General features: G+C 41.3%; 1 protein-coding gene and 1 long non-coding RNA gene across 4 annotated transcripts in view; both read left to right on the forward strand.

Moving 5' to 3' along the window:
* Positions 1 to 23,664, forward strand: part of RPS6KA6 (ribosomal protein S6 kinase A6) — a 254,402-nt gene that overhangs the window by 132,898 nt on the left and 97,840 nt on the right. The gene's annotated exons all lie outside the window — the stretch shown is intronic.
* LOC147599417 (uncharacterized) overlaps positions 1 to 23,664 on the forward strand; it is a 33,851-nt gene that overhangs the window by 1,643 nt on the left and 8,544 nt on the right. The gene's annotated exons all lie outside the window — the stretch shown is intronic.

Here is a 23,664-nt window from a genome sequence, read left to right on the forward strand (position 1 = left end):
GGCATCTGAAGGGAGGAGCGAGACTCCCATCAATTTAGAGCGAGGTAAAGATTTCATCTCTCTCTAGAAATCATGGCCATAATGGGAAATGCAGACATTTATGAGATTTGCTTGGCCAAGGCACAGCTGAGTATATGGATATTTCTGTATGTCATTATAGCAAAAGCAGAATAAACCACTATTTTTTTCATCTTTCCCCCCCTTTTTTTATTATGCTAGTGGACCAACATTTGTCTACGGGGCAGATAGAGCCTGTGTGACCTTACAAACTGAAACCCCTCCCAGTCCTCTCCCTGTGGCTGCTAAATGGGGATGAACCTCAGGTGTTTATTGATGAGACGCCTCCCAAAGAAGCTTTTACCACTTCGCTGGAGAGGAGTTTTCCCAAAACTCTGTGCAAGTTGTGCCTGATTTATGGCTGATTTTAAAACCAGGTAAGGTTGTAAGTGATTTAAGCAAATTTCTGGCAATTGGTGGATACTTCCCTACATTTTCAAAAGCTGGCAAAGCTTTTAAGTCAATATGAATGTCAAGGACAAGAGAGAGCAAAGCAAGGGATGAATTATTTTAGTTTCAAATCAGAAAGGGGCTCGCTGTGATGCTGTACATGCATTTGTTTCTCTAAATGTTAATATCTTGACGTGATGAGTAAAGTATCGAATTATTATTTAAACACACAAATACGTGAGTGTCCCTTCTCCTATCTGTAAGTAATGCTCTCTGCCCAACGACAGGCAGGGCTGTATTTTTTCCCTAATTGAATTTGCATATCTTTTCCTCTGGTAGTCCACTGCCGAATATTGATGGTTGCGATAATTGGCTCTTTATTGGTATATTCAACTTTCTGCAGTAAATCCTTTTCAAGTTTTACTTCTTTTATGGTCTGGTATTTACAAAAGTCGCTAATTCTGGTGGAGCTGTGGGTCTGTGATTAAGACTCAGTGTTTCGGTTTGTTGTGCAAGGCGTGAACTGGTAGCTGGCATCTCTCCTTTTATCTTTTCTGGTAGAAATACCTCAGCATTGCTGTATTTACCGAGTGAACTCAATCTTTCTCCTCTATCTGTTTTCTTCTATTTGTCCCTAGCTTCAAGGGTTGCTGGCACTCAGTGGTGGATAAATGCAAGGAAATCTAATAATGCCTTTCTAATATACCCATTTATCTAGTATCATATTTTATTTTAACTCTTAATGCAACTGGATAATCATTGCTCCATTGCTGTAATTGGATTTGGAAGTATATTTGTGCCATTTAATTACATCTGTAGCATTTCTATAAGCTTATTCAGAGTAATTAATAATCTTGCAATTTTTAGTGGAATCATTTTGTATCCACTGTGCTCATTTTTCTCTTCAAATTCTTCAACACGTTTGCACCAGATTTGCTTTTTCCACTGGAATTTCTGGCATAAATAATCATTAAGATTTTTTTATTTTTCACTGTGATTGTGAACAGAGTCTAATCCAGCTTTCATTGAAGTCAACAGTAATCTTTTCATTTACTTCAGTGGAAACCGGATCAAACTGATAGGTTGCAAATTGCGTTCAAGGCAAAGCCACATCTTCTCATGGAAATCATTGGGTTGCAAAGCGCGGTGTATTGATGGGAGACATAAAATAGCCAGTTGTTTCCAGATTTTCTTGCCAGATAACTTATAGATTTTCTTATCCAAATTTATTTTTTTTTTTTAGCTCACAAATTATGACATTCCAGCAATGTTAAAAATACCAATTTTATCTTGATCTTTCTGACAAATTAAAACCCCCTTCCAGTTAAAGCCTTTTGTAAAAGTCTCTAGAACTTTGCTTTCTAGGCACCAAGTTAGCTGTCTATTCAGCTCAATTATGATAGCTTGAAACTGGGCATTTTTTTTTTCAGTTTAAAAAAAAGAAAAATTCTTAATTTTTAATTGAAAACTAAACATTTGATAATTTTTTTTCTTACCAGCTCTTCGTTGTGTCGGTTCAGTGATATAATTGGTCTTCTTGCTACTGAATATGGAAACCTGTAAGCACTTCCATCTAAAAGTGTCATTCCAGCAAATTACATTCCCAAGTAGGCACAAATTTATGATATTCACTTTTTCCAGCATTTTAATTTTGCAACTGTAGGGTGCTAACTGTATGTGCCAAATTAGATTTTTTTTTTTTTTTTAAACTATTGCAACTTGCTCGTTAAGGAGTTATTTTTCTCTTCTGCACTGCTCCCACTCTGTTGATTAGAGCTTGTTGCTTTGGTAATGCGTTTCTCTCCTTCAGGCGGTTAATGATTACAGACAACTCTCTAACCTATAATTTTGGGGGAAGGTTACAGAGAAGGTGATATGGCAACAGTCGTAATTGTTTCTGTAGCTTGGAAATGTCCTTAGTCTTTGCTGGCCAGGTGTCAGGTCCTGGAGTTTAGAGAGGAAGTGGTGCTGGTGTTTAGGATTAAAGACGCTTTCCCATGTTATTTATTCCCAAATCATGCCGGTTCCCAAGAAAGGAACACTGTGAAAGATGGTAAACTGCTATTTAATTCTTAATAAAATGTCAATGCGAATAGTGTCTATGCCATCCCAGGTAGAAGGTGACCTTCACAGGCTTGAGGATGTGGGCCCTTGGACATCCAGGGAGAGGTGCTGAGGCAGTGGAGGGGTGGCCCATAACTCCTGGCATCATTTTAGAGCCTCAGGAGCCTTTATGCACTGGAGTATCTTTGGTTTCAGACAGCAGGATATCAATCATTCATTTGTCCAGTCTTTTGACTGAAAATAGATCAATTGAACAATTTGTGTTGGAGATTTTGTTATTGTTCCAGCATGGAGAAGAGTTGTTTATAAGCCTTAAATGGAAAAAAACCTTAACTGCAATAATTTCACTACTAATCATTTGAATGGAGCAGCGTGAACACCCGTACATCTGAAATTCAAATCCTGAATACCATAGTTATTTGCCTGTTGTACGTAGGTGCCTTGCCATGGGAGCCGTGTTCCCACATCATGGGGACGCTCCTCAGAAGAGGCTGGATCTTTCCAGTGGATGCATATGAGCAGTTTGTAGGGAAATTTTGTCAAAAAATGACTAGTGTTTTGCCACTTTAAAACCATGGAAACATCACAATGTTCTTTTAGAAATGACTCCACGAATTAATTGCAAATTACTTATTAATGAAACAAATATTCAGCTGTCACTTGAACTAACTACACGATATGCTTAATGATTATTTTTTGAGAAAACACTTTTGTGTTTGCTTGATCTGCCTGGTGTTAACAGCAGTAGAAAAGGAGGGAAAGCCTTTGGTGTCAAAGTGGAAACTTGAAACTCCCAAAAAAGAAGGAGAGGAAAAACCTCAGCCAATAACTGCAAAATAGATTAAAAACTCAAAGAAATAGCAAATCCCTAAAAATTATGTTGGAAAGCCACTCCCGCAGGCAGACCTTGTTAGGTAGTAAAGCCTTTACGCTCTTTGCCGCACTGCTGATGCCATTTAGAAGAGCGGGAGAGTGGGGTGGTACGTGAGCGAGTTGGGTACGGCAGCGTTTTGAGCCCATCTCAGGTGTCCTTCTGCTGGTGCTGCTGAATTATTTACCGCTCAACAAGCGTGTGCCTGGGTGAGACATTGAAAGGAGGGAATCTGAGGTGAAACCCCATCTGTTTACCCAGAGCTGACGTTGGAATATTCATTATTGCATTAAATCTAACCACAGTGAAAACGAAGGCTTCCGCTGATTATGTGCTTGCATAAAAGACTTCTTTGGTGGCACGCCTGTGTGCCAGAGACCTGAGTATAAAATCTCGTGAGTGGAAACCATTCTCTTTACGGTAAATTTGCCGCCTTGGAAGTGATGAGACTTGGCAGGTTTAAATTTTGTTGTAAACCTGCGGTGGATTATATGATTTTTCTAACTGGCCACAAGCAATACTAGATGAGCACACATCACACGTGCCCAATCCCTGCCACAGGCATGAGTCAGGATTTCCCATGCAAAGCAAAAATAAATGCAGATTTGATATCCAGAGAAGTATAATGCGAGTTTTGCAGGGTCGGTATGAAGGTCTCCTCTTCTGGAGTACTGGGGCAAACAGCCCTGTCTGTGCACACCTACCTTCCGTTCTCCCCATCCATCCCAAGTTTGTGCCGGAGCAGAGTGAACTTGGAGAGGGGTTTGAGGAACCCTTTGGAGTTGTGATTGCAGAGAAAAGTCCAGTAAAATGCGTGGGGATTGGCTCAAAAAGAGACATGAGGTACCTCCTCCCTGTCTTCATCCATCCCTTGCTCCCTCCTTGTCTTCCCACTCCACCAGGGATCTCATTGAATTTAAAGACTGAATTAAATCTTCTTCTCTGGAGGTGAAGAGAAAATAATAGAAAGGATGAGATGAAACCCTTTAAAAGGCCACCTCTTGAGCAGGTTGTCCTGCCAGGAAACAGGAGGAGTGGTTGTTCTATAGGTCCGTGAGTGAGCTTCAAAGACAAATCGCACAGCAAGGACTGGGTTTGATGGAGGTGGGCATGGGAGAATAAAACCTGTTTCTGTTAATGCTGACAATGATGATTCACTCACAATTAGTAATTTATTGAAATATGCAACTGATTGCATCGGCGTGAACAATTAAAAAAAATAAATTAAAAAAAATCCTCTATCCCATAATGCTTACAGCAGACTTTCTACTTTGCCAAATGACACGTAAGAAACAACCTGACCAGAAGCCAGGTTTGCCTGGTCATAAATGGCGATTGATAAAGCTTGACTTGGAGCGTGCTTGCAATGAAACATCATATTCCAGAAAATCTTGTGCTTGTTTCCTCAGAATGCTGGAGGTACTTCATGGCATGTTCTCCTCTTTATGCCTCTCGTTTTCATCTTTAGTTGTAAATGGACTTAGTGAGCGAGAATAAAACATAAACGTACAGGAGATACAAAAGTGCCAAGCACCTTCAGCTTTCACTGGTGCTTGCAGAGACAGTAGAGAGAAACAAAATCATCTAGAACTGTAATTGGGAGGCAAAAAAAAAAAAAAAATCTATGCTTAATCAACATTTAAAGGAGGAATTACATGTGCCACCAATCCACTCTTATATTGGACGTAAAATCCCCTTACCTGCCCTTTAGTTTTCCTGGTTTTCTTTATCTTCAGTGTCATTTAGTCATATTTCAAGAGGATTTGCTTCCTCACTGCCCATCTGCTCTTCCTTTGTAGTGCTACGTTAATACCAGAACATCATCCCATTGGTTTCCTTCTACCATGCTTTGATGTCAGACACCTGGGGATTTGGATTTTTTTTATTCAAGTTCAAACAGAAAAGAAAAATACCTGGTTTGTGGGAGTGACAGACACTATTTTCAGATGTAAATGTCTAGAGCTAGAGCAGGGGAGAAAGGGGAGGCCAACGTAACTCTTGTTTGGCTCCTGTTGACGTTGAGTGCTGGTGTTGGGAGAGCAGTGTCGCTGGGACCTGATGGCCATGACCTGACCTGCTGCTGGCCATGGCAATGTTTCTCCTGGCTCTGGGGAGGGGATGCAAACAGTGCGCTCTGCCTCAAGTCTGTCCTAGCAGGAGGGTCGTCCTCTGAGGAAATTAGAAATATTAATCAGCGGGTGGTAGGGCAAGGCTCTGGACACCTGCTTTGCTTGTGCAGGTTGCCCTGTTAGATCTGTGTTTACTCAATCAGAGGCATAATTTTGAGAGTCTTTGTGTTTTATTAATCTTAAAAGTATTGAAATAGTGATCTTTGTATATGTGTGTGTGTGTATATATATATATCTTTCTTATTTCCAGAGGCCAGGAAGTTTTTGTAGTATTGTAGTGTTGTGTCTTGCTAGTTTAGGAGCTTAAGGGTGTGGATAGGTCTCCTTGAAAAGGGAGAATTGTAGATTTTTTTTTTTTTTTTTTTCTTTCAGTGTTGACAGGAATTCTCCCAAAACAGTTGTGTGCTGCCTTCTGGACTTACAAATGTTAAAAAAAAAAAAAAAAAAAAGGGAAAAAAAAAAGAAATTATATATATATATATAAAAAAATAAAAATCCATTCTAATTTATTGTGCAAATGTGAGTTAGTCCTTGGGTCACTGATCAGAAGAGGTCGGTGAGTATACCTGGGGTTATTATCCTCTCTCTCATATCGCTATCTTTGCCAGGCGTTAAGCTCTCATGCTAATTTATAGGAAAATGTATTTTTGAAAGATATTCAGTGTCTGCAGTGGCCAATATTTGAGCCCCTGTTCTTGAATCATTTTTTAATTAAAGTTAATTTTTTTTTCTGTTAAAAAGTACTCCAAAGTGCAGTTAATCCAAATTCTGAGGAGTTTGTGCCAGCAGAAGTCAGTATTGCTATTTTCAAATAATATTTGCATCGTATCTCACAAAGCTGAGCATGGAGCTGCCTTGTTATAGGAATCCAGAAGGTCCTCTCTGTCACAGTGGTGAGGGTCACAAGCTCGGAAGATGCTCGTTCATCCTCAGTGCTGTAATGGCAAAATACATCAGAAATTGGATCTGCTAAAGCAGCGCCAGGGACTCACCCCTTAGCAGGGCTCTGCCCTTCCCCTCCTGGAGGATGGCTCTTGGCCATCTTCAGTCTGGTGTTGCATGAGCTGGTTTTAGTGGGAGCCAACGAAAAGGAGATGGGTACTACCAGAGTTCAGGCCAGGGAGGCTGCGTGGGGGGCAAGCGGAGGACAGGGCAGAGGGACACCCCAGATTGGCTCTTAAAAGACAAGTTAGAAAGAAATGGTTGCTTGGAGGAAGACTAAAGAGGTCGTCTTCTAGACACAGATGTGACAGCAAGAGGGAAGACGGGAGGGAAGGCTGGGAAGAAGGTAGTGGGTGTAAGAAACCAAGGCAGGAGCTGTTGCTGAGGCTGACAGCTTGAACGATGAGAGGAAAGAGCTTGTTCAACGTCTATTTGGTCAATGAACATGTGACAGAGAAAGAAACGCACAGGCTGCTTATCTGCAGGGGAGCAGGCTTTAAGAGGAAGTGTGGGGCAGATGTCTGAAGCAGATGAGAAGCCACCACAAGGTTGGTTGTGGGACCAGTAGAGATGAAGGAGTTAAAAAAAGAGGGCTGGCTTTAGCAGTAGAAACACGATTTAGCAAGAAAATGGAAAATGAAGTATGAGCTGTATGGAAAGCACTGGGTGGTTATTATTATTATTATTGGTATTATTATTTACTGAAGCCTGGCTTGTTTTGAATCTTATAAATAGCTCCTGCCAGAGAAATAGAAAACAGGTTTTAAATGTTGGCTTTTCCTTCTCCTTTGTTTATTAGGGCAAAGACTGTTAGTTCTGTTTTACTAACATCTTGTAAGCAAACAGTGAGAACATTCTGTGGGACTGAGGTGATTAAGACGATTAACCATTGAAATTTGGTTCCGCACCGAGCACACAAGAAGGAAGAAAAGGATGGCAATTAATACATTACCATGATAGAAACACTGCTAATAGGTAGTAATAATGGTTCTTTCTCTATTATTTACGGGTATTTTCAGAAGAGAGAGTTCATTTTTGGCCCAAAGCAGTAGACACAAGTGTTGAAGGAAGGGAAAAACCCTTTAAGCCGGTAGAAATTTCAGTCGTGAGCTGTGAAAGGAAGTCGAGCTGGATATTGAGACAAATTCAAAAGATAAAAACGATTTCAGTTTGCTAGTTCTTCACGGGTTCTGCAGTTTGGCAGCTGTCAACATCTCAAAATATCATCTCACCCAAACTGTTGAAAGAAAGAAACCCTTTGATTTTTCCCTTGAGACTCCGAAGCTGAAAATGGACTCTTTGTAGTCTCAGCCTCATTTCAGACAGTTTTTTTTTTTTTTTTTAAAAACATTCTTGCTGGCAGAAACAACTGATTCATAAATAGAGTCTCTGTTAATTAAATAAGTTTTATGGTTTTAACTCGCCTTTTAAAATGAAAAAGAAAGTAAATCTCTATCATTTTCTTCTTTATTACGAATCTTAAGGGACTGAGCATCACATTTTTTGCATCATTAATAATGCAAATTAGTTTGTGTTTGGGTCTCACGTAAGTTTACAGTTAGAAGTAAATATTTAATGCAGAAATCGGGGAAATCAACTCATACAGCAGACATTTTACTTGATCGTTATTGAAAGTTAATGTAAGAAAGATGGGAAGCACGGCGGTTTCTGTTTATTTAACCTTTCTTGCTCGTGCTTTTCTTTCAGCAGAACTCTTTGTACCTTGTCACTGAGCACTGCTATGTTCCACCAGTATCTGTTTTTACTATCTTTACAGTAGCCACGGCGTTCAGCATTTAATAACATTTTCACGTGAAGGTTAAACATATACAGCATATTGAGGGCTATAAGGATTGTATTTTTGGTCGTGATTATTGGCAGGAAAACCAGGTGATTATTTAAAATAATACCTAAAAATTTGTTGACTTTGCAGCAGTTTTTTTCTTGGTTTTTTTTTTTTTTTTTTTTTTTAAGCCATTTGCTTAATGAACAATAATCAGAGAGCCAAATAAGATTAAACTTCACTCGGGACCTCTGTGTTGTGCGTGGTAACACCTCATGAAGGGTGAGGGTGAAATATTTTGAGTTATTTACTTGTTAGCACATGGGTAGTCTGCAGTTAGCATATATATCCTATATCCCATGCCTTTTTCTGCCATGTGTTTTTACACATTATTCCTGAATATCTTGTACCTCTCTCCATATGAAACGTCTGGAGGAAGGGTACTACTGCAGACAAATCACAGATGTTTCACCACGATGTCTGTGCCTTCCGGAGCGACTTTCTTTGTGTGTGCGGTGGGTAAAAAAAAAATAATAAGTATCCTGTTATTTTGTGCGTGAAATCTGATAGTGAAAAAGACACCACAGAGAATTCTTCAGCGATAAAAAAAATTTAAATAGACCCATTTATCAATATGACAGAGATTTGACCTCAAAGTTAAAGTGTTTGAAAGTTAAGTGGGATTGTGTAAAGAAAGTTGAGGCTGCGCTACAGATAGACCGTAGGTTTTGTAAGTTATTAAATCAAAATAAAAGGTATTGACAAAACAATAAATCGCCTGTATCACCCCATCTAATAGCTTCTGCGAGCACTAAATACATTCTCCACACTCCAGATGTGTGAAGCCTTTTCCTTTCTCATACTTTTGTTCTTCTACTCAAAAACATTCGCGCCGTGGTTGGTTTCATAACGGACTTGGCACCAAATCACGCCTGTGAATGCTTGGCCGGAGAACTTGCTCGGCGTGACGCCGCGGGGAGCAGGAGTGGTGGCCTTGCTCTGCGATCCGCAGGGTCACTGAGCTTCTCAGGTGGGGTCTGAATCCCTCCCTTGGGAATTTAAAAAAACAATAATAATGGCACTAATATCTGTACTGGGAGAAGGGAGAGTGCACTGTGCTGCTCTCTGCTCTCCTCCGGAGATCTCAGCACCATTTCTGTGCTGGAATTCTATGGGATTTGTGGGGGGAGCAACATATGGTAATCCTCTCCAATGGAGATGCTTTGGGGAGCAGGGAGCCGTGAGGCCGTTAATGCCACCTGCTTAATGACGCCACGTAAACCCCGCGCAGTGACAGTCATCTTCCTCGGAGAGTGGCTGAGGTTGCTCACGGCAAGGAAAGGTTGTGGGACCCGCCAGGGATAGGGAGGTTGGGGAGCACATGCGGGGACACCCTTTGCCCCTAGACTCATCAGCTGGGACCTGCTTTTTCCTCCAGCTCCTCCGGCTCAAGGGGGTTGGCGGGGCATACCCCCTACCTACGGCTTCCCCGCCGAGGAGAGAATGAGGCTGGCTCTCTTTGCCTTGAAAACGACACAGATTTGAGACTATTTCCCCTCCTGCAGATCTTTCCATGGAGAGGAGCGTAGAAGACATTACTATTTATAGTGCACAGTACGTGTACACAGCATGACATCCAACGGCTTTTTGAGCAAACATCCTACCAGTTTGGAGGGGGGGAGGCTTTCCAGTTCGATGTCCCCGAGATGCCCTGTCCCCTCTCCCAGGGAGCTGGGGTAGCACATATCTCCCCTTGCCTATAAGTTTCTTTTCCTTATTTTTAGATGAAGATATGTGCCCCCCTGACGTGAAGCTCATCATGAGGTTCAAATTAAAACCAAGTTTTCCGCACAAATAATGTGAATTTTAAGGGAAGGAAGAGGGATTGGAAGCAATGGAGGTACAAGGGGGTTGCAGAGCATTTACAGAGTCTCATTTGGGGATGGACCGCTTGTGTGTGCGGGTGGAAATGAAGATGGAAAAATGTACTGGTTTAACTAAGGATCTGGGGAGTTTTCCAGCAGTGGGACTCGAGTTTTCCCACCGCCTGCTCCCCGCCTGACCGCTGGGTTGCACGGCATCTCTTTGGGTTCATGTCTGGGCTTGGGAAATCAGAACGTCTTCCTCTAAGCTCGATTCTTGATACGGAAAAGATAGCTGACAACGGCCATAAAAATAACAGTGAGCAGTCGGAAAGGCCCAGCTCAAATCGTGCTCTGTCAACAGCTTCGCAATCTGTATAAATATGAGCGGAAAGACAAACAACTCTGATTTCTCTTTAAGAATGTGAGTATCCATTGTTGTAGATTGAAATTAGGATGTTTTCCTTGTACTGTATGTAAATTCCTTCTTGGCAAATAACCCATGTCCACTAATGTATGTGTATTTTGGGTCTGTATAGTTTTGGTCTCTGTGAAATACAATGAAATTTGATAGCGCACAGAAATACTCGCATGGAATGTCAGATTTTTTGTGTGTGTGTGCTTCTCGTATATCCATAAAAGAGTTTACACATTTCTAATTACTCATTCAAAAAGAGACTTTACAGCACTTTTAAAAGAGAGCCAATTTTTTCCCTACTGTGTTCTGTTTTTACAGCTTGCGGAAAGCTTATTTAACGAAAGTTTAAGTAATCAGCGAAAGTCATTTCTGAGAAAAGACTGACAGATATGAAGCCTCTTTTCACACTTCATAAGAGGTGGAGATAGTAGCCATAAAATTTACAGCTCAATAGTACTCTGTTTAGCTTAAGTTATGGAATTATTAGTGTTTCAGGCATGTGATAGATTTTGGGGAGGTAAAGTATTTTAAATTATTTTATGTGCTCCGTGCAGCTGAGCTAGAAGTGTGCGGTACCAACAGTGCCCTACCCCCCCCCCCAAACCCAGCAACCTGCACGTTCCCGCGGGGCTGATGTTGGGCTAAAAATACGTGTTTGCAGCTGGCTTAGCTTCACGGTAGATTAATAAAACACTAGCGGTACGCTCCCTTTCCAGAGGCGCACCTCTGGCTACGACAGTATGAATTCTTGGGCTAGGAAAATGCACAGAGGGGCATGTCGGGTAGGAGAGGAGGCACAAGGAAGGTCAGAGCAGTCAGCATCCTTCTCCAAACTCCCCAGAGCAGGGACACATGCATTTTTCTGTACAGGAGATCTGTCTATAGAATGGTTGAAAGTAAGTGACTTCTTGTGCAGCTCATGACCAGTTACGTGTTGGAAAGAGGTGAATAAAAGAGGAGGAACTTGGTCATATTCAAGACTGAACAGTTCATAAGAAATCTCAGTCACGCCTTTTAGAGACAGGCATAGGCATTTGAGTGTGAATCTTCCCAAATATTATGAGATGCCCAGATGTTATGGCAATGGGTAGCACATACAAGTACTTATGGCAACATATAAATAAGCAAACAAAAGCAATTACTACAGGCATTTAAATGTTATGCTCTCTGTGTCACCCTTTCAACCCATTATTTTTTTTTTTGGTAGCGCTTAGATGTAACTGCTTACCCAGGAACAAGCAGCAGAAAGGCTTTCATAATTCTTTAAAACAACAGAAATTGTGTGATCTGCAGTTGAGTTCCCACTACTTTGAGTTTTGCCATTGGTTTCGATGAAACAAGAACGAAATCAGGGAGGCACAGTTCCTCCTTGTGTCAGCCGTGGCATAACGTTAACACGACAAAGTGGCTTCCTGTACAACTTACATCAATATGCAATTTAAATACATGTGGAGTAATGTTGGTATTTATTTTTATTCACTTTTACGGGAGCCTAATACAGCCAGCCTCATAAAGCTCGCTCTTGCACCAGATTAAAGCGGCGCCTTTGCGGCATTTACTGGTTGGTCATAAATCACGGTGGCGCTTTGTTACTGTCCGTGAGCTGGTTTTCGTGCTAAAGGTTTCAATCATCAAGATGTAGAGTATTATCTCCGGTGTGGTTTTAGTCCTAGAGAAATTATGCTGAGAAGCGCTTCTGTACACCCGGCATTGGTGGAAGATGTGTGTGTACAGCATGCCGTCGGAAAGCCGAGACGCACGATAGCATTAGCTGCTGCATTAACTAAATATACAGAAAATTCTCCTGTGTATTTATGCAATGTAGGAAAAGTACTTATCATACCAGTTTGCAAATTCCCGATTGTTCTGGTTTTATTTAGTGAGGGGGGGCCTAAGGTGGCAGCTTCTATAAGAAGCTGCTAGAAGTTGTTCCCCTTTGTCCAGTGGACTTGGCCGTGGCTAGGGTGGACCCTAGGCCAAGGCTGAGCCAATTAATAGCAGAATGCCGTAACCTACGACACCAATGTTATTCTCCGACATCTATTTCACCTCAATTTAAGTTTTTCTGGGGGTCGAACACTTAGATTTCAGGTACGAACCTCAGTTACAGGAGAAATACCTTGGTTTGTCAGAGCTTTCAGCTTTGGTCGTTAATGCCAACAATTCCTAAATCTTACTTAGTTGGCTCCAAAAACCATATTCGGGAGGCATTCGGTGAGCCTGCATGCAAACAGTTAATTTGCGCTACGTTCTGTTAAAGAAAAGGAAAACTGTCACCCTGTCATTTTAGAGTCTGACACTAAGCTTGTCAAAAGAGACAGCTGTTAAACTGAATTACTGTTGACACGCGGAGAAACGGCCCTCGCCAGATGTAAAGGACATCTGTGGCAATGAAGTGGTACAGGGTGGCTTTTAAAATGTGGTCATACTGGTGCCTGAATGGAGCGTCTATGGCGTTAAAGCGTGGCCTTGACTCAGAGGGTTTAAGGCAGCGAAGCAGAGCCAACGCGCGGCGCAAAGAAGAGCTGATCTGTTGCTGTATGCGTAACTTACACGTGAATATGAAAACAGCGCGATGTCAAAGCTATTAAGCTCTTATCTTGTATCCCGGAGGATGTGGGTTTCAAACACAGTAGGAAATATTTTGTATTTCTGGGCCCTTGAATGCGCGGGTAGGCGAGGTGTAAATTCATAAGGTGGATTATGCAGGGAATGAATGGAAATAAGGCTTCTTGTCTTCAGCTAACAACTGCTCAGAGGAGGATCGCAAAGGGCGGTAAGCTTTGGGAGTGAGGGCTGGTCGTGCCTCGCCGGTGTTTCCGATAAGGCTGCCGGCGCACAGAGCGCGTGGGTGGGAGCCGGGGAGGTTGTCCTTTGGCGAGGGGAGCAAATAAAAATGGAAATAGCTGCACGGAGGGGCCTGTAAGGTTTTGTCCATGTATCTTAACGTGATTTACATTAAAAAGCTGGGATACCAAATTCGTTTTGTAAAAAAAATGTAGATATTATGAATATTTTATAATTTAGGGATTGAGCCAGCAGTGGGGAATTCTGCATGTTATATAAGTGTGCAAGTCTTTGATTTGCATGTTTTCAGGGTAGAAATAAAGCTGTTTGGGAAAAAAAAATGTATCAGTTAAGCAATTTTGCTAAATGTATGGAAAAATGAAATGTTATGAGCTGAAGCATGTATTCATTACGAAATGAAATTGATGTTTGAAGCTAAAAAAAAAAATTGTGCAGGCCAAACATCATTTTGAATACGTTAGCAGATCATATCTTGATGATTTATTTGTATGTTTGGTGGTGGCAGAAACCAGAGTTTGTCATCTGCAGGGGAGAAGGCAAGTGATATTTCTAAATCGTATAGGCTAGGCTGCTCCTTTCTGCAGGAAATGTAAATAAAAATGCTTAATTAAAAAAAGTTTTGAATGTGTTTTAGCTTGTGGGTGACGAGAGCAGGTGGATGCCTAGCAGGACCACCGCTGCCTCATGAGTCTACTCTGAGGATTCTGGAGGCCGCCGGAGCTTCCAGCCCGGTGGGGTGAGAGCAAAGCAGCCCGAGGAGGAAATTGCAGTGATTTTCCGCCTTCCCGCTCAGCTGCCGCGTGTGCCGCTGCCTGTGCTGACTCAGCAACATCAGTACTGAAGCGCCCGCGAAGGCAGCGCCTTCTCAAAACCGTCCCTGTGGCCGTGCTGGGACGGGGCTTGGGCGGCCGTCTTCACCTTGCCAATCTTACAGGAGTTATTTGGGCAGAACATCAAACACCTCTTCAGAAGGACCTTGTATGCTGCAATAAAAAAAGGCTGAAATCTCAATATCCACTCTTCGCTGATTAGGTAGAGCTGCGTCTTGGTGTCAGAGGTGTCATCCAGTGCAGACTCACCCATTTACATAAGTTTAACTAGGCTGCAATTATTAACTTTTTACAAACAAGCACAAGGTGGAACGTTTAAATAAACAGGAACAAGCTTATTATTAGATGGCAGGATTTTCGGTGATAGCTCTTATAATAGCATCATTTGTTTGTTAAAGCTTACCATCAAAAATCTCTTTCTCCTAATCTAAGCTCTTTCTTACAGCTTCTGATTTTGATTGACACCAAAATAAAATAACTAACCTATAAATTATAATGTATTATTTAAATGATGTATAAATGCTTCATTTGTAAGGCATTGCAAGGATCACCAGTGTGCAACATACGCGATTTTAAGAAAATAAAAAATATTTTGCCAAGATAATAATAAGGCAGAATGCAGCTCTTTCTGTGAATATTCTCCCCACATAATGCATTTATATTAATTGTAATAATCAAACTAACCCTGAAAAAAGCTCAATGTCAACAGCCGTTTGAATTTCATCATGTAATTGGTCCCAGATCAAAAACTAAAATCTGTGCATTCGTCTCAGAAACACACCCCAACTTTGTGAGTTGTCAAACAAGCAAATTTCTGTCATGGAAGTCACCCCAAAATTCAGGTTTGTAAATATGTTCCTACTCACCTGCTTGTTGATGCTGGAAAGACGTATTTCTCTTTTTATTCAAGCCAAAAAATGCAAGTTTGAGTTCCGAGTGTTGACTGGGAGATGCTCTTTGGCTGCTGTGTGCCGACACAGTGAGCAGGGCTGCGCTTCTCCAGCTGAAGATCTACTCCCAAGCTTCAGTTTCCCATTTCAGTATCACAGACAGCATGGGAACTAGGTCATTGGCAAAGAGAAATAATACACAATGGCTTCTTATCCTCCATCTGTTTGTCTGGGAAACCGGTGATCTCCAGGGAGGGAGAGGACTCCTCGCTACTTTTCAAATACTGTATTTCAAATTGGGGTTTCTAATTCAGCTTTTATGTAGCCTGGTAACTATTCACTGCTGTAAGAAGGACATAAAGTAACTGGAAGTTATTCTGTCAGGGCTCAGACTTTGCTGGGTAAGGCCATCTTATAGCGCTAGAGCTTGGTGAGTGCTGTTAATGGGCTGTAAATTTGACTATGTAAGTCCTGTGGTGGAAGACGTGGCTCTTGTGCCTAGAGATTTGCAGTGTAAAATGAGTTAATAGCACATTTTGGGCTAGATCTGAGTGCATATTATAAACGACTGGTTTATTTTTTTAATTTAACATTTCCCCTGCTTACATTGTGATTTCTATGAATATTTCAGGACATGGTTTAGTAGGCATGGTGGTGTTGGGTTGATGGTTGGACTTGATGATCTTGGAGGTCTTTTCCAACCTTAAAGATTCTATGATTCTCCTATGTAAAACTGTTTTTTCTTTTTCTCTTTTTCCATGGTATGAAGGAAAGAAATACATATTTGCAAACCGAGGTGGTTGTTACCTTTCCTTAGATGTTCATGGCATGTTTCTGGCAAATGTCTGAACTTCAGTTTCCAAGGCTGTGGACAGCAAAGGGCACATCTTGCAGAGAGAAAGTGTGACTGATGCAAATAAATGTCCTCACAGCGTGATGGGAACCCTTCTCAATGTTAAAAACAATCAAGCACATAGGCTGTAGCTCCATGTACAGTCAAAATACAAGGCAACATCTACTCTGTTTAACACCGCAGGGAGTTTGGGATCTTCATAAACTATAACCCCCCCAACCCCTAAATATTTTTAGTGGTGCGAAATCTTTTGTGATCCAAGCTAGTTTGCAATGTGACTAGTCTCAAAGTAAGGTCACAGGGGATGATGTTGTTTCTTTTGTGCAGTTTTTCACTGTGTGTAATTCTTGAAGGCCAGCTGCAAACTTACTCTTTGCTGACTGGCTTGGTAAACCGCTTTCTGCATAAATACGCTGATACATCCCTGAGACAACTTAAGTTGAAGAAGAACCAGACGTGTGCCAAGGAGGAAGGTGGCTCCTTTTTCGTCTTTGCATTGAGCACATTTCTTATTTCGATGTCTTTTTCATTAGAATTTAATCTCTTTGGAAGCCCTGCGAAAAGCCAGGTAATATCTTTAGACCTGGCCCACGCCCATAAAAGTATTTTAAGATTAAATTTCATGAGTACAACCAGCTTCTCCAAATATCAGCCTTTTCCCTTTTTAACCATAAATGTAGGTATTCTACTCTTTCTGCTTTGTTTTCTTTTTGTAGAAATGCTGTTTATTACGCTGAACTGAATGTGCACTGAATAGATTTTTTCCCCTAAATTAAATGGGAAAGACATTTTTTTTGCATATGTTTTCTCAGGTAATTAGCTATTATTCATTATAGCTTATCTAATTTCCAACAGAGGAGTAAAATGTTGATTATTTTTGCTTTTTCTATGGGTATTTTTCGTATTTTGTAAAGCTGTAGGTATAGGTAAAAATAAGGAGAGAGGAGCGCAGGTATTGGTAGTGCTCACCAAGAAGCTGATTTATAGAAATGGGAGTGCCCTGGGGCTGACTTGCAACCAGATGACCAACACGCTTTGCATTTTATTTATTTGTCTAGCTACATAGCAGTTCTTGTTGTTTCTTATATATTAGTTAATTTACCCTATAAAGCACTCCTTGGGATAATAAATGACTCATTACACGGAAAACCCACAGGAAAGATTTATTAAATAAAAAGTGTGCAAGAGGAATGTCCAACTTTTGCATTTCTAGCGACCCAGATATTCAGCACTCGCTTTATGCCGTGATCTCATAAGTTACAGGAGAGATTTTGGGGTTTATACCTTGAGGCACAGGGAGTTCAGCCGGCTTAGGGAGTGGTGATATTTCCTAGACACACCAAATCCTGCTCATTTATCATCAATATCCACAGGAAATAATGATCTGTTTATACATCACATTTCTCTGAGCTCTGCGAGGTTCTTGTTATGAATTCCTTCCAGCTGCTTTTCTCATTCCCACGGAAGAATTGCATGTGAAGGGTTACCGCTTACCCATCCGTTACTCTAACAATTATTGACTGATAACCACTGGTAATTCCAGCCCTCTGACAGTCTTTGATAAGGAATTTGTGCCGTTATTATGCTCTAAAATGTCGTCTCACCCGTAAAGGTCTTGAACTTCAGGTTGGGTAGCTGACACAGGCACCTTTTCTGGATCCTTGAGTAGAAAGAGGTTAATAAAATGGAACACGGAGCTCTTACAGCTCTGGAAATGCCATGTGAAAGTGAGAGTCCGTTCAAAACTCTGCCTTCTGCCCCATGGTTGTGTCCTGTTGCCTTTGGAGAAGTGATACCAGCCCGTCAGCTGCCACACGGCAGCGAGAAGTCAAGGAAATCAAGGTTTCTTTTATTCTGCCCAGTGATTTTTGGTGAAAACAAGTTAAGCCAATCTGTAAACCAAAGCAATTAGAACAAGGCAAAAAAAAAAAAAAAAAAAAAAGCCATGGCTGAGCTCATTTCCTTGACCTTCTTGGCACTGTGGGCTTTGCAGTTTTGGTTTGTTCCCTCTGAATCGCTGTTCACCTCTATTAATTTCCTCGTATCTGTGGTAGGTTTGTGTTTTCTTTAAGATCAGTGTGTACCGGCACTTAGGCAGACTTGCACCATGGCAGAGCAGATGAGCCGCTCCCGTGCCAGCTTAGTGAGTGATCAGAGGCACGCCTGGGAGATTTCCCATCCTGGGAAGGGTCAAACCACAAACCCCGACAATAATTGTGTTACTTTTAAAGTAATCTGGAAAAGAGAGATAATAAGAAAGAGAGGAATGAATTCTCTATTCCATTTTAAGGCAGCAAGAATTTAAGTCAATTTAACTCAACATGTTAATTAATCTGTCCAAAGAGCTGTAAAGTATAATAATATACAGGATGGGTCCTTTAAATTGTAGGTGACCAGCAGAGATCTGGATGAGTATATGACACTGCCTCTACTTTTGGTTGTCAGCTAATAAATTGCATTAAGAATGGTGACAATGCATTAAAGATTTTTTATAATACTTTGTTCTCGACTGAGACCAGTGGTGATTGCTGGAGGGATGTCACACCGTGCTGTAGGACAGGACAGGAGTAAGGTAGGAAAAAAATATTTCAATCCCGAATGGATGAAACCCAAGACATAAATGTATATCTTAACCCCTAACTATGGGTTTTTTGGGAGAAGACACACTAAATGGCATTAGTTCTGTCCTGGATCTATTTATTCTGTGAATCAAAAGCTGGGTATTTTTCTTGCTCCTGTGTAATTTGGTTGAAGTAAAATTATAGAAAGCTTTTGCCTTTATGTTTCGGCCTAATCTCTTCAGTGCTTCAGGGGACTGCTGGAGGTTACGTAGCACCTTTCCATGTAGCTTCTTCCTCACCAGCCTTTGCAATTCAGCGGGACTGATGGATTATAGCACTTTGGAAATCAGCCCCTAAATTCTGATGGCTACAAAACATAAGAGGTTGAATTGTGTATATTTTGCCCTCAACCTACACTCTACGCCTTGAAGACAATAGCCAAAAAAAAAAAAAGTATCTTTATTTCTAGGTGCTTTAATATCAGAAGAGACTTGCTTCCAGCTAAGAAAACATTTGTTACAGAGCTAAAAATGCTTGATATGATGTTGTATCAGATAAACTTTGTTAGTGCACAGTAGAACAGTACTGATAATTTAAGAACTCATGGGGTTTTCAGCAGTAAAAGATGCTCAGTGAGTGCTAAGCTCAGAGGGAAAATGCAATGCATAGATCTGCAGTGAGAGGTGTGGAACAGGAGGGAAGCAGCTCTGCACTCTGTTTTGGGAACCCCAAACCGCTGCTGAAGGATGTTAGAGAGAAACAAAAGTGAAAAGATGATATCTTGGGGCACAAATGTTTATTTCTAAGAATTTTCATGTTAAATATGATCTTGGGCAAGACCTCATCTGGAAATCCCCAAGTGTCTGGAGACTCCTGCTGTCGTTTGGCGTAGGGGAGGTCATCTGGTCTAGTGGAGGAATAAACTTCTAGCTGCTGCGTGGTCCCAAAGTATATGGTCACTGGAGGTATCTAGAAAGATGGAGAAAGGTCTAGGCAAGAAAAGCATGGCCAGAGTTGATGGATAAACTGATTTCATGTGATGAGATGAAGAACATTGACCTGTAAAGAAGAACTGATGCTTAAGATGAAGGATCATTGCCCAGAGTCAGCCAGTCCTGAGTGATTTCAGAAGGAATTATGAAGTTCAATCTGGGAAGAGCCAGAAAGGGAAGAGCAAAGCCGTCAGAGAAAGGCAGCGGAGGAATTTGACAACAAACTCTAGACAGAAAACGCAGTGCGATGAAGGGGGAGGACGCTCAGGCACCTGTTGTGACAGCTGTGACTAAGCATACAATGACCAGATCACGGTGAATAATGAGAGAATCTGCTCATTTAAGAGTGTATATACAAACCCAGCAGGGACATGAAACTGTTTTGCTTTGTTTTACTGATAATGTGTTATTGGAGTCATGTCTCTGACTGTGTCCTAGAGTGGGTTCAAAACAATTACTTATATAACACAGGATGTATTTAAGTCAGGGAGGACTGGGAAGGGAGAAATGTGTGTATCTCAATTTCTGGTTAAGAAGCAAAATGAAATTATGTTTTTCTGAATAGATTTATTGATTTCCATTTTTACAACGCAGGGATATCCATCTCAAGGGCTGGATGCCCCTTGCAAAATTTGAAGGGTAAAATAATCAATGAATGAGATCTAGCCCCGTAGACATCTCTTGCCAGCGGCTGGTTTATACCCTGACCTGAACTGCATTGTTCTAAAAAGTAAACTGCTTAAAAATAAGCTCAGTCATTGCCACCACCAAAAGCTGGAGCCCACCTCTGGATGGCTCCAGCCTGGTCCACAGTGGCCGGGGCTCACTGCTGACCGGGGCAGACAGGCAGTCCCTGGCACGGCCCCTGGCATGTTGTCTTCCTCTTATAACGCTCTACTTTACAAGTAGGCAAGCATCTTCTGGATCAGCTGTGGGGGTTAAAGAGCCTGATTTTGAAATGAGGAATGCATGGCTCTAGCAAAATTTCATCATATGTGAAAGAAAATTGCATTTGCTGCTCACTTGCAGAGCAGAGGAATACATAGGACAATATCAGGGAAAACAAAAGGAAAAATAAATCTCAACAGGGCAGTTCTTCAGGTGCCAAGTTATTCAGCTGCATGGTCCAACGCAACTGCCCACGTTGCAAAACCTGATTCACAAAATTGGCATTCTGTGCAGGAATAACCACTGCTACTTTAATTTAAAATGAAAACCATACTGAGAAACTTTGAATACAAGGACAAGATTTGTGGAATGTAAATACCCGGTGGGTGCAGCCAACCAGCACAAAATATATTTTAGAGGGAGCTGGAGCTCAGTCCTGCCTAGAGTATGCTATGCTTATGGATCATCATGTACGAGGAGTAAATTACAGCAGGATTTGTCAACTAATTTGGTGGAGGTATGAATTCTTTATCTATTAATCAATGTAGGGAAGCATGAAGCACCTATAAACCATTCATCTCACTTTAGCTTCTTGTTTAAATTTAATTAGAGTTGTTGCGATTTGATTGGAAAAAATGGAAGTACCTTTGAATACAGAGATGTCAGATGGAGTATCCTGGATAGCACTTACTGCTGGGAGGTCCTCGGGGCAATGGGTCAAGTAGTTCTGATTTTGTTCCAAAATGAACAGCCATAAAAAATTGCTCAAGGGTAAGACCCCCTCACTCACAAGTAAATAAAAAAGATGCTCATGGTGCCAGCACCTCGCCAACGCGAATGAAATTGGGAACAGTGTGATTTAGTGCATTTCTCTCTTATGCCTGCAGCAGTTTTCTCCTCTTTCATCAGTTTCTCCATTCCTTTATTCTTACATACATGTGCGAGGAGGGTATTTCACAGGGAAACCTCATTTCTTCACCTTTTATCCTCATCCTAACTTTTTCTACTGCAGTCAGTGTTAAAAATTTTCATTAACTGCTGTAGGAACAGAGTCAGATCAATGCTGTTTGAAAAAAAAAAAATCTCTCACAAAATTGTTCCCTGTTTCTTCCCATAATTTGCACGGGTATTATAGTTAAGCCTGTAACACCTACACATGGTTATCGTATGTTTTACACCACACACGTAGTACGTAGTGCAGATATTTGCACCGGCAAGCACAGAAAGCCCCAGCGGGTCACTTGCATTGAATTTCCTTTCAGTTTGACTTTAAATCAGTGACATTTGCTTCTCGTTTTTTTTTTTTTATAACAGAATTCTTTAAAGTGCTTTTATAAAACGAAAAGTCATTGCTAAGCCTCAGGGTCCTACGTACAAGACTTGAAAACTGCAGCTTCGCTAAAAACCATGCACTAAATGTGATCTATGTTGATGCATGCTTATTACGGATAAATGTTGTTCTCTTGGTAGTGCCTAGAAGTTTTAATTAATTTCAGATACGCCCTATTTTTGTCCATGTATGCAGATTTCAAATCTGTGCCTTCATTGATTTTTGACAGAGTGCAATGGTGTATCCGAGCTTTCAGATGTCTGACTCGTAGAGTTGTGAAATGAGAAACCCAACCATTTCAGCCTTGTCAATCTAGTTCTCGGTGGACAGATGCCCCGGTGCTAGAAAAGCATCATCCTGTGCAATACCTCTTGGCAGTGTCAAAAAAAAGACCCAAACAGTCAGAGATGATCTAGAGGCAAAAGTAAGCCTGGCTTCTCATCTCAAAAGAAATAGTACTTATGGCCACATTGAAGCTGCTGGGTAAGGCTGCATGGGGAAACGCGCACAACCCCTGCGCCTGCCGCACCTCATTTGTGCATGAGTAAGTGATTTCTGGTCTCTCAGATAATCAATCTGATCCGCTTCTGGAGCAGGTTTCCTCTGGACAATGATGGATGAACGGGTGAAGGTTCAGGTTTGTGTGTTGAGGTTTCTGGAATGAGCCGGGTTCATTGTTAGAACTTGTGGATTGCGTCATTAATTATTTAAATGGTATCATTAATTATGGATTTAAATATTTTATTGCATGCTTATCTGGTGGGAAGTGGCTAAACTTTCAAAGAAACTGGGAGGGTTTGGGTTTATGTTGGCACGTCAGCAGGGGCAGCCCTGTCCTGCCAGTATATGGCCATGGCTCCCTACCCTTGTAGGCCACTGCTGGAGGCCCAGGCCCAGCTCTCCTCTCAAGCAAAGCAGGGGAGGGTGATGAGGCTTCAGGCTGGTCTCTGGTCCCTGTAGTCAGTCTGGGTTTGGCCGAGCACCTGGGGATGTGACAGTCCTGGTGGGGCAGAGCTCCAGGAAGCCCAGCCTGGTGAGGCAGTCCCGTCTTCAGAGTCTTTCAAGATGGGTTTCAAACCATGCAGAACCCACTGAATTCATCCTATGGACAACTGCCTACAACTGAGAAAGACAACGGTGAATTGTTTTGGTACAGGTGAGGTTTTCTTTTGGCTAATGATTTGTTTTTCACGTCATACATGGTGTCATGAGAAGTTGCAGTGTTTGGGCATTTTTAATGAATTTATATGGCTTGCGTGTGAGTAGGAATATTTCCACTGCAGCAAAACAGTTTCCACGCTGGGGTATGTTATACTGCCAGCAGAATGGGTTCTTCCGATGGTTTCTTTCTTTTATGCTGAGAATTCAGGACCAATTCAGCCTGGTTTTATGCATCATTAGAGATTTACAATTACTTTGCTAGAGTTTCTTTCTGGAAGCCTGTCTCTCATGGTTAATGCTACGGGAGCCCTGTTGTGTGGAGGCTGGTATTAGCCACCTTATAGCAATAAAGCGTTTGAGGAGGGTTTAGAATTATGAGTGGCTAAATTCTCTGTGTGGCGACTGTGATGCTGTTATCCCTTGCTGAGCTTAGGTTGAAACAATTTTTTTTTTCTTTTCCTCAAATTAGAAAAAAATGCTGTTTCTTTGAGAGGTTTTGAATCATTTAGATGGGATATTTTTTTTTTTTGTTGAACTGCTGCAGTCAGAAATAAGGAATTGTGAGATTAGATTTCATGATGCTTAAAATATATTTAGATTGTATTAGAATATAATGAAAAGAAGGCCTCATTTTTTATCTCACTTTTTAAGAGCATTATAATTATTTGGCACTTTCTTTTGATTTTTAGATTTTACGTGTGTTACTAAAGGCAATAAATTTCTCAATTTTTGCCATTGGACAATAAGCAGTGGATCTCTATGTGTTATCATCCACCTAATTCGTGTTTTAGATAAACGCACTGTTGCGCTGAAACAAACATGATACGTAGCGTAC

Source organism: Chlamydotis macqueenii, chromosome 11 (genome assembly GCF_036417535.1).
Source record: "Chlamydotis macqueenii isolate bChlMac1 chromosome 11, bChlMac1.mat, whole genome shotgun sequence".
Taxonomy (NCBI): Eukaryota; Metazoa; Chordata; class Aves; order Otidiformes; family Otididae; genus Chlamydotis; species Chlamydotis macqueenii.